The sequence below is a fragment of the Amblyomma mixtum genome, chromosome 2 (assembly GCF_055824585.1).
Source record: "Amblyomma mixtum isolate Tamu chromosome 2, ASM5582458v1, whole genome shotgun sequence".
Taxonomy (NCBI): Eukaryota; Metazoa; Arthropoda; class Arachnida; order Ixodida; family Ixodidae; genus Amblyomma; species Amblyomma mixtum.
In genome coordinates, this window is record NC_143013.1 from 303,017,768 (window position 1) to 303,032,456 (window position 14,689).

The 14,689-nt window shown below is 47.8% G+C and overlaps 1 protein-coding gene across 1 annotated transcript in view; it reads right to left on the reverse strand.

Moving 5' to 3' along the window:
* The window catches only part of LOC149364737 (Na(+)/citrate cotransporter-like), a 41,074-nt gene extending 29,105 nt beyond the window's left edge, over positions 1 to 11,969 (reverse strand). The window contains exon 1 of the mRNA XM_089574673.1: positions 11,717 to 11,969. The gene's annotated coding sequence lies outside the window, so the exon portion shown is untranslated. The remainder of the gene's footprint in view (positions 1 to 11,716) is intronic.
* Between the last annotated feature and the right edge of the window lie 2,720 nt (positions 11,970 to 14,689).

Below are 14,689 nucleotides of genomic sequence, written 5' to 3' on the forward strand. Positions count from 1 at the left end.
TCATGTTCGTGCTAACACAATAATTTTCTCTGACATCTGCTACTGTGCACCTCCATCCTTATGTGATAGCCCTTGATGTTGAACCTCACGACCTGAAAACGCTTTAGGCGATGGTCACTGTCATAGATAAGGGTGAAAATTGTGGCGATGACGCATTTTTATGGAGCACAACGTATGCTGAGAGAGCCGAAAATGTCACCATGTACCACATGAAAACAGACCTCAAATAGTAGTCGTTATGGCGACTTCAATTCAACATAAATCTGGGGCAAAGCAGCAGACAGGACTTCGCTACAGCAAACACGCTCTGAGATAAGACAGGCGCCGAGCTAGCGGCCAGAAATGTGTTTTCCGTTGCCAAGCGGACCTCACATAGCTACAGCTATCAGTGCTCTGCACGGCACTCTAAGCCTATAGATATGTGAATAAATGTGAATAAATGTGAATAGATGCATTTTTTGTGAATAAATGCATTCGACGTTTAGGAAGACGACTATAGCTTCCAGATACATTATCCGTTACGATTGCATGAATGAAAGAACGACTTGAGAAAAAGAAAAACAATATAGGAGTGCTGAGACTTCAATTCTTTAGCGGTTGTCAGCCACTAGTGCAACCCACTTATTTCTATCGGCCATGCTTCTTTCCACAGCCAGGCGAAAACAGATACGGGAGCGCGCGTTGGAAAAGCCAGAGAAAGATAGGCGCTGTAGCATAACCTCAGCAGAAACGACGACGAAAAGGACGCGTCCGCAGCTCGCAGCTCTTTTGCCTCCGAATGCTCTCACTCGGGTTTCCCCGCCCATGTCCTACCGCCTACGTCCCCCTCGAGAAATTGCACAGGCGTAGAAAGAATCTTGATGCGGTAAATATGACACCTCAGCTTTCCTCCAAGCGGAAGAAACGCAAAATAGAGTCTATGTAGATGTGCGTCGCTAGTACCAACACGACGATGCGCTGTCGCCTTGCCTGTCTGAGCCGGGTTGCTTCTCATTTATTTTTCTTCTTAAGTCTCCCGACTAGATGCTAACGCATGAATAAGTTGGCAAGTGAATGAGAACGTAAGTTTGTTGTTTACTTAGGGAAAAGTGTTGACTTCAAAGCGCATATGTTAGAGATTCGGCTAAAATAAAAATTAAAAAACTGTTAACCTTGCTGATTTGCAGGAAAACAAAAAAGTAAGAACTACGAGGCTTCGAGGGCACTCACGAAACTTCCTGCAACGCTTGTCGCTCAGGCGGAGCCAAAACACAGTTTATGGTCCGTGTAACTATTTCTCTGGAATTTCAGACAACTCTGGCCACATGTCTGCGTCGGTACCTTGAAGTAATGATTCACTCGCTAATAGCCACCCGCTAACGACGAGATTGCGAATACATGTCTGTACCGACATGTCGTTGCTTAGAAACGACAGCAGGAAAGGAAATGTTTTTGACGAAGGCAATCAAACATAGCCGAAGCTTCCTTCTCACGCTTGCAACAACCTGTTTTCAGACCAGTAGCAATATCCACTGCATGAGCTGTCACTTGAGCCTCTGAAAAAAACCATAGTTGCTTACACTGCATAATGTGTACGTTGCAGGTCGATGTTGCGCGCTGGCAGTGGACGCACACGCTCCTTGCTAAAGTACGCACAGCGCTCTGGGTTTTAGCAGGAAGCCAGTTGCTTCAGTATCGCACGGCCAACTTTTATGTCTCAAAGCTTTTTAGCGTATGCGTCTAGTGTAATAATGGGAATATGGGGGAAGACAGTGAACAGTTAACATAAGACCAGCTGTAGCCCAATACTCGCGCCTCGACCTCGTTCTCTTCTGCTTGCAGAGCAGCGGGACGTAACAATATTCACATGCCGCCATCTGGCAACATGGAAGCTCGCCGATGGCAGCCAGAGTTATTTGATCTTACCAGCTGCGAAAGTTCCTCATAGATCCATATACCCTTCTCGTTGTCTCGGTGGTTAGGGCACTCGGCCACTGAGCTGGAGTATTCGGGTTCATTCCAGGCCGCGACTGCCGCGTTTCGATGGAGGCGAAACCCAAAGGCGCCAGTGTGCTGTGCGATGTAAGCGCCCGCTAAAGAACCCCATGTGGTATAAACTGATCTGTAGCCATCCACTACGGCGTTAAAGCCCATAACTCACAATTAATGGAGTCCATGCATTAAAAACGATGGGCTGATTGGGTCAAAACTTGCGGGGTTTACTGATAGTCGCGGCGCTGGTGGTCGATAACGTAAAATCTGTCCGAGTCACAAACTTCGAGATTGTTGATAAATGTAGAACAACCTGGCAGCAATAACAGCTAAGCAAGTGCAGTAATAATGGATAAAACAGCCCTAGAGATAAAGTAGGAGGCAAAAAAATAGAGCTCTTCGGAACTTAATGGCCGTACTCCCCGCCCACCCCTCATGTAATACCCCTTAAATGGGGCCTTTGAGGACTTAATAAATGAATGAATGAATGAATGAATGAATGAATGAATGAATGAATGAATGAATGAATGAATGAATGAATGAATGAATGAATGAAATGAATGGAGGCAAATGTCGACAGCTTTTTTGGCAAGATGGCGCCGTCATGCGCAAGCCACCGCAAAGTGGCCACTGTAGGGCTAGTTACCTTTAACACGACAACATTAAGGCTCCCGTTCTGAGCGAACGAAAAATCAGGTGGCCCACCTGCCACCTAGGTCACGTGATGTTGTGGCGTCATCAGAACGTGCCTCCCCCCCCCCTCCCCCCCTTCCCCCCCCCCCCCTGGCAGGTGGCAACCTACACATCGGATTGTGAGCAGACTGCCCACCGTGGCAGGTGGCAATTAATGAATGGTCGCGAAAGGTTGCTCGGGAAGAGCAACCTGGATCAACAGGCCTCACCGGTGGCTATGTTTGAAACAGCCATCTGTAAGGGCAGTGGCCCATCGCTTAATCGCTGCACCTCTGCTCCAGGAGCGGTATGAGGACTTCCTGCGATCTATGAGTGTAAGTAAAGCTGCAAATGGGCCTAGTTTGTTTTTTCATGCTTAATTTCATTAGGGCGCTACTCATGAGAACAAACAACACTGTACGCAAAAACCATACATACAGGCCCTGTCTGTATGTGTGGTTTTTTCGACCAGTGTTGTTCGTTCCCACGAGTACCGCACTAATGAAATTAAACTATGAGTGTAAAGTAGAGAATGACTAATTTCGTGTATATGGGCATGCAGGCAGACCTAGGTGACAGGAAAGGAGCACTTGCACGGCAGGGATCTCTCGTGTTTTAGCATTGTACTCGTAAGGGTAGGTTAAGCCTTATGTGATGGTGATATATAGAAAGAATAGTGTTTGCGTCTGCGAAGTGATACACAAATAGGACCCCAGGACGTTGAAGGGACCCATTAACGCTATCGCATCGTACCCTTAAGACGGAGCGTAAGTGTCCGCTAAAGTTTTTTGAAGCGGATTTTCCCAACTAATATGATTTAATAGCTACAGGGATTAATTAGGGAAGACGACAGCTACAGGGATTAATTGAAACGACTAGCACAATTGATGCAGCACAGAGGCGCCAAAAGAGGAATGTTTATTGAAGAAACGTTGCTTCTGCGGGAAGAGGCAAATTGCGCCAAGGTAAAATGCAGGCTGCGATGCATGTACTGAAAAAAAAAAAAGAAACATTACGCTAACCCTTGAAACAAGCTTAAGGAACGTTCGGTCATTAATGTAAGATACGACTGGAAAAACGGCCATTCGGTCATCTTGTCTTATCCAAGGACGACAGCCTGGTTGCTGAGCCAAAAGAAAGTGCCAGACTCTACCGTGCTTTCCTTTGTGCATCGCAGACGTTTGCGGCTCCAGGCAGCTTTATTGCACATACTGCACACAGTTTAGATAAGTTTCGCCCTCTTTCTACGTCCCAGTTCTTGGAAGTGTCCCCTTGCACTACGGTCAGCGCAAATGCTGTAGCGTACGTATTGCTATCACCGATCTCTTATGAAATAGGGATTTATCACAGATTCTTATTCAGTGTCGTCAGAGTGTTACGACCGTCACGCACGTAGTGTCAAAGGGTCGTTGAGCTGTCTACAGAGCATTGTGGGGTGTAATAGCGGAGATGTCAGGCGAATTCTTAGGAGTAGTTTGCGTCATGATGGCGAAGACGTTTTTGTAGTATGTATAAAACACTACAGTGTACCACATGGGTTTATCTATATACGATTTTCACATCACTGAACCATTTACACAATTCGTCATCGGCTTATAACACGTCCAAACTACTTTGCAAAAGCCTAGATGCTTTCACATAGACGCGGCACTAAGTAATTAGGGTTAGAACTCATAGGGTCGAATTATAATTGCGCGCGCAAAGACTTATTCCGATGGCCATTCCTACTTAAAGTGGGCGCAGTTATATCGTAGTTACCATACGGCTCATTGAAAAGCTCACGAATGTTGTAGTGAATTCATGTAAGCATGTCGCGTTACTGTATAGTTGTACCGGAATCGCCGTGTATGCATTACAGCTGAGTTGCGAATTTTTTCGCGCTAGTATTTTGCTTTTCTGGGCTTTGATCACAATGCGTTGCAGAAAATTTTCCGCCAAAAACTTTGCACGAGCCCGTTTCACCCTCCCTCTTGTCGCCTTGGAATTATAGCAATACAGTTAGGCCTGAATAATCGGCGCAGATAGAATTCAGATTATAGCAGCACAGTTAGGCCTGAATAATCGGTGCAGATAGAATTCAAGTAGTTCGCCCTTTTGAAGTTTACTTTTAGGCTGTATGCGACCGCGAACGGCAATGCAACATCTTCCGGCTACTCGCAGGTTTCAGATAGGCTTCCATAGTCGGATACAACTCAACTATGCAGTGGAGCTCCGCCCACATTCAGAACCGCCACACAGATTTCCCCCGCGACAAGAAAGTGGTCCGTTTAAGCTTTTCTTGCTGGTTAAACAAGATTTAATCCAAAGACGAAATTATAAGCTCAGTAACTTCGAGGCCTCTGGCTTCCTTGATAAAGTTAAAGATTAAAAAGCTGACTTCGTCTACTATTGCGGCTTGTCAGCGGAGTAATACAGGACGCCGTGCACCATGGTCCATTGTTACCAGCTGCTGATTTTATGCGAAGCATATTACTAGAGTTACACTACAGCCCTTCGCCGTGGTTACGCGCCGTGCACACCACGTGGTACAGTGACGTCACACCACGTGACATACCACGTGACACATGACGTCACGACAGAGGAAGACGGGGGTCCACCTCGCGCCGTCGCTGTGGTTGCACGCCGTGCACACCACGTGGTACAGTGACGTCACACCACGTGACACATGACGTCACGACAGAGGAAGACGGGGGTCCACCTCGCGCCGTCGCTGTGGTTGCGCGCCGTGCAGACCACGTGGTACAGTGACGTCACACCACGTGACATACCACGTGACACATGACGTCACGACAGAGGAAGACGGGTGTCCACCTCGCGCCGTCGCTGTGGTTGCACGCCGTGCAGACCACGTGGTATGGTGACGTCACACCACGTGACACAATGACGTCACGACAGATCGCCGTCACGCGCTGGGAGAAGGAGAACGATGCCATCGCACAGACGCCGGAATGTCCTCGAGCGGCATTCCCGCGCATTTCGAACGCGCGTTCACACTCGGTGTAGGTGAACGCTCGCTCCACCGGGCAGACGGACGCGGCTTCCGTGGCAATCCAGGCGCTCACCCAAAGCGCGTCTCGGGGTTAGTCGGCGTTCCGCTGTAGCCATGCCGTTGTCTTCCCCCACGACGAAGGCTTCTAGTGGTTGTATTAAAATGACCAAGTATTCAACCAAGGAAAGCCATGTATTACCAAGCCTAGCCATCAATATGCTTCGCATCTGACTAGGCTTAACCTTAGCTAAGCCTCAGCCATTTTTTAAGTTGTATTTTACTACAGATGTTTTGTACCACGTTTGGTCGGGAACTAACGCGAAGCTCGCTCACAAGATGACACGACTGCTGAATTTTGCAAATCCCATTCTATGTCATTAATCCTAAGAGAGGATTCTGCGTCGTGCTCAGAGGTCGCCCGACGTCAATGCGCACTTGCCGACGCAGTTAATAAAGGAATGCCTTCCATTACTATCGTTCATGGGCGTCGTCTGCTGTCGCACCTGCTATAGAGCGCACGGCTGTCGACTGCTGTAATCAGACAGCTGGCTTTCTCTGTCAGTGCCTCTAGGCTGTAATTTCACACGCGACCTGACATACAGCTGTGCAGTCGTCTGTGTTTTCAATACGTAGGACGTCGGGTTTGTGTGCGTCTGAGTATTTAACATTGCTGAAGGTAAAACACTGATAGGGAATCAGACATCAGCGGTTCAATGTGGGAGTGACAAATGTGGCGCCCACATTAGCCCTAAACGCTTCTGACGAATCTCTTCCGCTGGCCGCAGAGGTGTTGAGTCTGCGGTGATGAGCGGGAGTAGGAGATCTTTAAAAATAGACGGACGAGTATCGAGTAAACGTGATAAAGTATCGAGATATATCGAGACATCGAGTAGACGTGAACTGATAGAAGCCAAGTAGCTCTGATTCAAATTGACTTGGCGAAGGCGTTTGATAAAGTTCGGCACGATTTCTTGTTCGCGGTCATGGAGTATGCAAATATTGGGGACGTCTTGCTCAAAGGCATAAGGCTGTGCTATAAGAACTCCTATACAAGGGTTATTGTTAATCAGGGGCTAACGAAACCAATACCACTAGAAGCACCTGTTCGTCAAGGATGTCCACTGTCTCCATTGTTGTTTGCCCTATATCTGGAACCCCTCTGTCTCAGTATAATTAACAGCGCAGCTATCCGTGGTTTCTCTCTGGCTCAATGTGAAGTTAAAGTTTTAGCCTACGCTGATGATGTCGCCCTCTTTTGTTCTGACAAAAATAGTGTACTTGAGGCTCTAAACTTGACTAAACAGTTCTGCGATGTATCAGGCGCGGCTCTTAATTTAGAGAAATCCAGAGGCTTTTGGTTGGGTTATTGGGGAACTAGGCCAAGCCAGTTCGGTGGCATATGCTGGGACTGTAGCCCTCTTGAGTACCTAGGCGTTCCGCTGCACCAAGTTCGCAACAGTACAGCCTACTGGGATTCACAAATTATAACTCTACGGCGGCAAACACAGGCTTGGATGGGTAGGGAACTCTCAGTGTTTGCGAGGGCACAGGTCTGTAACATATTTTTGTTTGCAAAGCTCGCGTATGTCCTTCAAGTCCTGCATTGTGCAAGGAGGAAGGTGCAAGCAATACACAGAATATTTGCAAAATTCGTGTGGCGCTCTCAATGGGAGCCCATGAGGCGTGACAACTTGTTCCTTCCCTTAGAGGGTGGTGGAGTGGGCCTTGTTCACCTGTTCGTGCATCAACTTGTTTCCCGTTTTTTCTTTTTCAAATCGGCAAACCACCCGTTTCTGGTAGCTGTGCTCATTAGGCGGCTTAGTTTTCATTTGCCTTACTTATTCGCACCGACTGTGCAGGCTCGTGAGGGGACTTTATGGGGATTCCTTAAGAAGGTTGCTGACACTTTCAATTTCCTCACTGTGCGCTTCTCTTTAGATTACCTGTATAGCCTCTCGAGAAAACAGATGACCCAGGCTCTCAGTGAGTCTTTGTTCCCTACACCATTGTATCGGCAGCCTTATCTGGGGTCTTTGGACATCAGTGTTCTCAAGCGTGTTAGGCTGATGTGCATTCAGGCAGCCGCTAAAACGTTTTTTTTTTTTTAAACTACACTCAGCGACGCTGCCTGTCAAGACATTTCTTAATGACAAGGGGATGTTTGTACACTGGAATGTGAATTGCCGTCTGTGTAACGTGCCTGAGACAATTGATCAATGCTTCATCCTGCGCCGTGATGCCATGTTCTTTTGGGACATACTACAACGAAATCTTAAGAAGGACATTGAAATTACACCATACACTATTAGATTTCTGCCTGTTGACAAAAACTCTGTTGTGCCTTATGATCTGTTTGTGTTGATGGGACTATTCAGTCTTTGGAAAAGCTGTATGATGGACAGACATGCCGAGCCACCAAGATCGTCCAAATCTGTGTTTCGTGAACAGTGTGCTTTGGTGAGGAGTGTATATGCTGCACGCGAAGAACCTCCAAGCTGGCTGCCGTGCCTAGATGCATGTGTGTGCCTCCCTGAATTTTGATGTTTTGATGGGGATGCAGTGTTGAGTTAGGGCTATGGCGGGCTCCTATTAAGCAGCCCGGTAACTTGAGACGCGAACCAGTCTGATTGAATTTTTCCTCCTTTCTACGGAAGTTCTTCCATGCAATAAAGAAAAATAGAGGCAAGAGTGAAGCTCGAGAATAGGCTGATCCTAAAGGAGGAGGAGGAGGAGGTAGAAGAGGAAAGGCAGGGAGGTTAACCGAAAGAATAATCGGTTTGTTACCCTAAACGGGGGGAAGGGGGTGAGGGAATAAAAAAAAATGCAAGCGAAAGGAGAGTACCAGGAAATTGAAGTTAGCATTCGTGAAGTCACAGCCTGTCATGCAGGCCAGAAGTCCGCAAGAAGCGGAGCAGTGCCTTTGAGGCCTTCACCGCCGACGATCGTCGCGGCCAGTGGCCGAGGATCTTCATTTCCGTCAGTGGGCTTGGATTGCTTTTTTTTTTTCAGTCTTTACGGCTTAATTTTCTCCTTTCTCCTGGAGCTTCCAAATGTCCGGCATGACCCCCAGAAAACAAAAAAGAAGCGTCATAATCCGATATATTTAGCGTAAAATCCCCAAGATGCTCCATCTGGGAAATTTACTCTAAATAAAATGTTCTAGCACCATTCGCACTACTAGCTTTTACTCAATTCGGCCTCGCCGTGCTATCCGCTATCGGCCATGGTTAGCAGAGCTGGTAGAGGGGCTTCTTCGTACAGGCGGCATTCCCGGGTTCTATTCCCGGACCGGGACGAATTTTTCTTCAATTTTGAATCCTCCGAGAAAGCTGTATAGCTGTATAAAAACAAGCAAAGATCAAACCTTGTGTTGATCTGTTAGATCTTTTCCAAATTTGCGAGCTCCTCACTTTCATGAAAACCAGATATTCTACGCTTTGCGAGCAAATCACATCAAATATGTATGCTTCAAGATGGAGAAATGCCTGAAACGTCCCGTGCAACGCGCATTCTTCTAATTAGTCCTTTCATTGCCTCTTGGAGGCCTTAATGGATGAGGCCTTTTCGAAACAAAGGCTTCTGCGCCGTGATTGATCAAGCCGATGTGCGTCCAGCATGGTGAGACTCTAATCCCCAGTCGTCCGACTTGCAAAGTGTCTGCAGCTGTGCGACTGCTTGCAGCTTGTTACTTTCTTTTTGTTGAGCGCTGACAAATAGTAGCGCAGCGATCGATAAAACTATTTTCTCTTTCCTTTTTCTGGTTTTTTTTTTGTCGCCGCAGAACATGCCATCCTATAGCGTGCAGCTGCAAAGACACACTCACCAGATTTGAGCACACCTGTTTGCACAGAGTGTGAGCTACAGCAGCTGCAACGCGACCCGCGAATTACCGCCGTTGCAAACAGCCGGTGGGGGGATGCGTGTTATGGCGAAGCAGTGAGCTTGCGGCACCATTGCGTAGTTCAAGTTCACAGTGGAAAACAGGAAAAAACTAATTTTCAGCTACTACAGACTTTCACGTCTGGCTTATGGCTCTCATCGCATTTATCTTGCACCTAGTTGCATTCTGCCTGATCGCACTTACACAGCTGGCGAGCAGAGCCAAGCCGTCACAGCGCAGTCTTTATGTTGCTAGATTCACGACTGCTCTTGTGAAAAGAGAAACAAGGCACTTGATTTTTGGGATGCCTTATGACTTGTGTAATGTAGCTATGGAAACCAATTGGCGAGTACTGCATTGTTATGAGGTGCAGTAAATGCAACGCCGGCTCCGGCCACTTCTCCCACCGCGCCTCGCAAACCTTTGGCCGCTTATTCCTCTTGCCTTACGACTTATGACATGTTGCAATACTCAGGCAAGCCAGGAATAGTCATAACGGCATAACTAAAGACGTGCGTATTCAAATGGATGGTAACCTGTCGAGAACTTGCACGCTCGGCATGCGTAAGAAACGCAAGTAAGTTTGGTTCCGTTATATATCTGTTATACATACTTTTTATATGACTATGTATTGCGGTAACTTCTAATGCCGCTGCATGCCGGGCTGGGATATGGGAAAAACAGGATGCGCTCAAGCGGGAAAGAGGAATAAGTGGCCTGTGTTGCCAGGCGCGGTTGGAAGTGGCCGAAGGTGGGGTCGCATTTACTGCACCTCATAACAATGTAGCACTCGCTAGCCAGTTTCCATCACTACATTATACTATTGATAGTGAAATATAGTGGTACGTACGCCACATGTAACATTTTCGCTGTCACAGAGCACAAGTCTATAGTTATTTGTGCTTAATTGACATGGTTTTTAATGCAGCATAATGCAATGAAAACTGACATAATAGCTAACGATTGACAGATGTATGTTTACGCTTCGAAAAATAGGCGAAAAGTGCCTACCATCATCTATTTTATCCAAAATTTCACGCACCACCTTTGAGAGCAAGAATCCTCTGTATGATACGTTGTGTAAGTATAAAACAACGTCTACGAACACACACTGAATTGCAGCAATAAACTTATTCTGCGCTGAGCTCGATTGCGCTTAGAAAGCTTTAGATTTTCTCAAGAGGCATGTACCACATGAGTCATAACCTTTTGTCTGAATAATTTGAGGAAAGCAGGCCACTTTGTTACGTACGTAACTGCCTCTGAGTTCAAGCAAGTAAGATTTTTGGTACTGGCACTCATAAATATAGGAGGTATTTGTGTGACGTCATCCGCAAGGGGCGCTAGCGGCTGGCGGGGCATTACCCGTGTCTGCGGTCGCTTACCGCGGCGTTGCAGCCAGCCGCTGCATTTGACTCCGTGATCTGCGAACTGTGAGTGTCTTCCGCGTCTCGTCGTAGGTAATTTCTGTCCTATCTTTAAAATCGTGTGCCTGAGTGGATACGCCGTGAGCTGCGCGAAATAAACGGCGGACACTCTGAAAAGCTTCGCTTTGAGAAAACATCGACCTTGTACGACTTCGGAGGCGCTGGTGTGAAGTACAGGACAGCTGCAGTGCGTTGAATTAACCGATGTGCAACTATGGAAGCGTGCAGTTGTTTGACAAGCGGGCGAGCCCAGGAACCGTGCGTGAGGGTGCCGACGTAGGTGTATCATTGAAAGGAAGAAAAAAATCTAAACTAAAAAATTATCGCTTTCGCCTTCAAAGCATTTAAATAGTCTTAAGTGCCCGCCGTAATTTCCTGCTGTCGAGTCGCGGCCCCGAGATAGGGTGGCAGTCTAACTACAATACCGACAGCGCGGTTATACCACGGCACAGAATAGTTGTGCACGCTTCAAACTTTATGCACGTAGAGCGTTCCACAGAGAATCGTGGGCACTGGCACATTTAAACGTGCACGAACGTAATGGATCACTAACGTCATAGAGCGCTAGCCGCGACGACACTCGTGGCGTCTGGTAGCGCGGCCTCATTGAATACCTCCTGTACCTTACAGGTGCTGAACAATAACTGGCGTAAACGCGCAACATAAAAAAAGGCTTTGACCATGTCTTAATAATGACAACAGGTGGAGGAATTGCGCCCTACAACAAGTTAACGTATACTACGTCAAAAATAGACAGATGATGCCACACTCTCTTACCGACTTCTCACGTTGCCTTCGAGTGTAAAATCTGCGCTGTCGTCGTTGTCTGGCACACTTTGTACGTCTATCTCCAGTTGAACTATAGACGCGTTATCCCAGATATCCTGCCGTTTGGCGGCGAAAGGTCGTGCGGAACAGATCCTCGCTCACCCTAGGCGATCGGAGGTTCCGAATATCTGCAGAGCGCAGCGTCTGGCACTCGTCACGGCTTTGCGGTTTTTGACGCCGATAAAGGAACGCGCGCGGCCAAAAGTCGCGCCCTTCCCAGCCGAAGAGGTGGAGGCGGTGGGGGCAAGGCACGCGCGCTTTGAGCATCGCTAGTAGGGTGCCTCGATGCGCGCGCTCCTCCCGCCGCATCGAGGCACCCTAATCGCTAGGGACAAAGAGCGCCCTCTTTGAGAGCGTTAGAAAACGAGTACGAGAGGCCGCTTTCCCGGAACGGTTGCGAAGTCCATGCGCGCAGGCTGTGTTGGTGAACAGTGGGCGTTAAATAATAGGGAGGTGCATAGTTTTATGAAAAGGATTACATATACTTGATTAGTAAATCAAGTAGAAACGTAATCAAGTAGTAGAAACGTGGAGGCTAACAAAGAGGGTTCAGCTTAAGTTAAGGACAACGCAGCGAGCTATGGAAAGGAAAATGATAGGTGTAACGTTAAGAGATCGGAAGCGGGCGGAGTGGGTGAGGGAACAAACGCGGGTTAATGACATCTTAGTTGAAATCAAGAGGAAGAAATGGGCTTGGTCAGGGCATGTAATGCGAAGGCAAGATAACGGCTGGTCATTAAGGGTAACGGAGTGGATTCCAAGAGAAAGCAAACGTAGCAGGGGACGGCAGAAAGTTAGGTGGGCGGATGAGATTAAGAAGTTTGCGGGGATACAGTGGCGGCATCTGACAAAGGACAGGGTTAGTTGGAGAGACATGGGAGAGGCCTTTGCCCTGCAGTGGGTGTAGTCAGGCTGATGATGATGATGATTAGTAAATAGCGTCGGGCCTTCGGATCTAATCGCATCTTGGGGTCTCCTCTTGCAACGAACTCTTGAGGCTCAGGTCGAAGAGGAAGATTGGGAGAAAAGCTTTAGTAAACACCTTAGATACAAGAAGCTTGGATTGAGATGGCGGGATGCGGCTGGAAGTCGGGGGCAATTGGCGGCGATTTTCCGCCACATCGGTGAAAACGTTGGCCGCTTAACGTTGAGCAGAGAGTAGCAAGTATCGGCCCATACGTCCAAATGATAAGGGATGCGGCGGGGAGAAGTTTTCGTAGGAGGTGGTCGAGCCTGGATATATCGAAGTCGGATATTTCCAATTATTCGCTATTTCGTACACACAATTCATCTATTTGAAAATGTGTGAAATGCACATAGTATATAGAGCTCCGATTTTGCCGGATGTTCGATATATTTGTTCGATGTTCGATATATGTCCGATAATTTAGAGTCGCTATACTGCAAGTGGTGCTTATCCAATCAGCGCTCCTAGATCAATTTTCGCGCGTGTAGACAGATCAGCTGCGTGGTTTTGGGAATCTGCTGACAGCGCTAGCGATTTCAAGCCACATGACGAGAGGAACGTGCAGCGTTCTTGAGGGTTGCTCATATTAAGGAAAGTATATACAGCGCAAAAAACAGGGACAGCAGAGAAGACACAACCAACTGGACTGGCGCTGAGGGTTGCCTTCGGTCGCATGTACCCACTCATTTTCCACGCTACATCACTGTAATGCGGTGAAGCCAGCCTAACTCGCGTTGCGTGCTTCACTCGCTTCGTTGCAAAGGTGTTGCGGAGAGTAGCTGTACCTTAATATAATCAGCGATTAATCAATTGTATACTAGTAACACTGATAGAATTGTAGCGATAAGCAGTGGCTAGCTTGAAAGTACTGTCCACTGCGGCTTCGATGCGAAGCGTGTTAGGCCTATAGTAACACCTCGCGAGCGCTCTTCTGCCAGTACGCCCTGCTCATAGCTTACATGTCAAATTTTCGTGAACCGAGTTCTGCGTATAGGCACTGCACAGCTCGCCGGACTAATTAGAACCAAACTGGATAGCGGTAAAGACCACCCATGTGTTCATACGCACACACCATTCATGACTGCGCAGGAAGGGGATGCTTAATTCATGTGATCCAGGTGAGCAGTAACAATCGCAAGAATTGGCAGACAAAGAAGATACCATCAATAGAGTACACGGGACGCGCCCAGAGTTTCGCAGTTGTATCTGCAGATTTCATTTCACTAGCATTATTGCATCCATCCACGGATTTCGCCGGAGTCTGTCCGAAGCCGCGCCGTGACCTTGAAGCGCGAAAGAAAAGCAGGTGACGACGAGCACGTCACGTGGCTTAGCCAATGAGGAGACGGCGTGGTCGCACGGCTGCAGCCAATCAGAGAGCGGTTGTATCACTGCTGCAGCATTGTCCCGCTGATGGTGTGGCATTCTGGCAGGGGGCTCCGGACGGCGCGGACGTGTGTTGCTACATACGGCGCAGTGTGCCATACCGAGTGACCGGGGATGGGCGCAGCGAAACGCTTTTTTTTTGCTGCGGTGACGACAAATCGGCTACAGAAACTGAATAAAACGGCTTAGTAGGTGTCGCAATGATTTTCATGTTTTCGTACTCATTTCTGCACTCTCGCAGCGGACGAACTCATTTTAGAAAAATTCATATCAAACTCACCCCGACTCGGTTTTGCCTGAAAGCCGGAAACGCCACATGACCAGGACGTGTCCTACCAACCCTGAAATGTAAGAGTAAGGTAAGGTCTCCAAATTAAGTAAGTTAAGTAAATAAGGTCTCCAAAGCTCTGGGGTCGCAGGGAAACCGTTCTCGGGGCTAATGGCTGACACACTGCTGTATTCGTTTATTATGCCACTCAAAAAAAAGCCATTGCTAAGCGCGCTGAGATTCCCACTTTTACTACATAGTCTGCTGACAAAGTCGTAGCAACTTTGTTTCGGGATCTTCA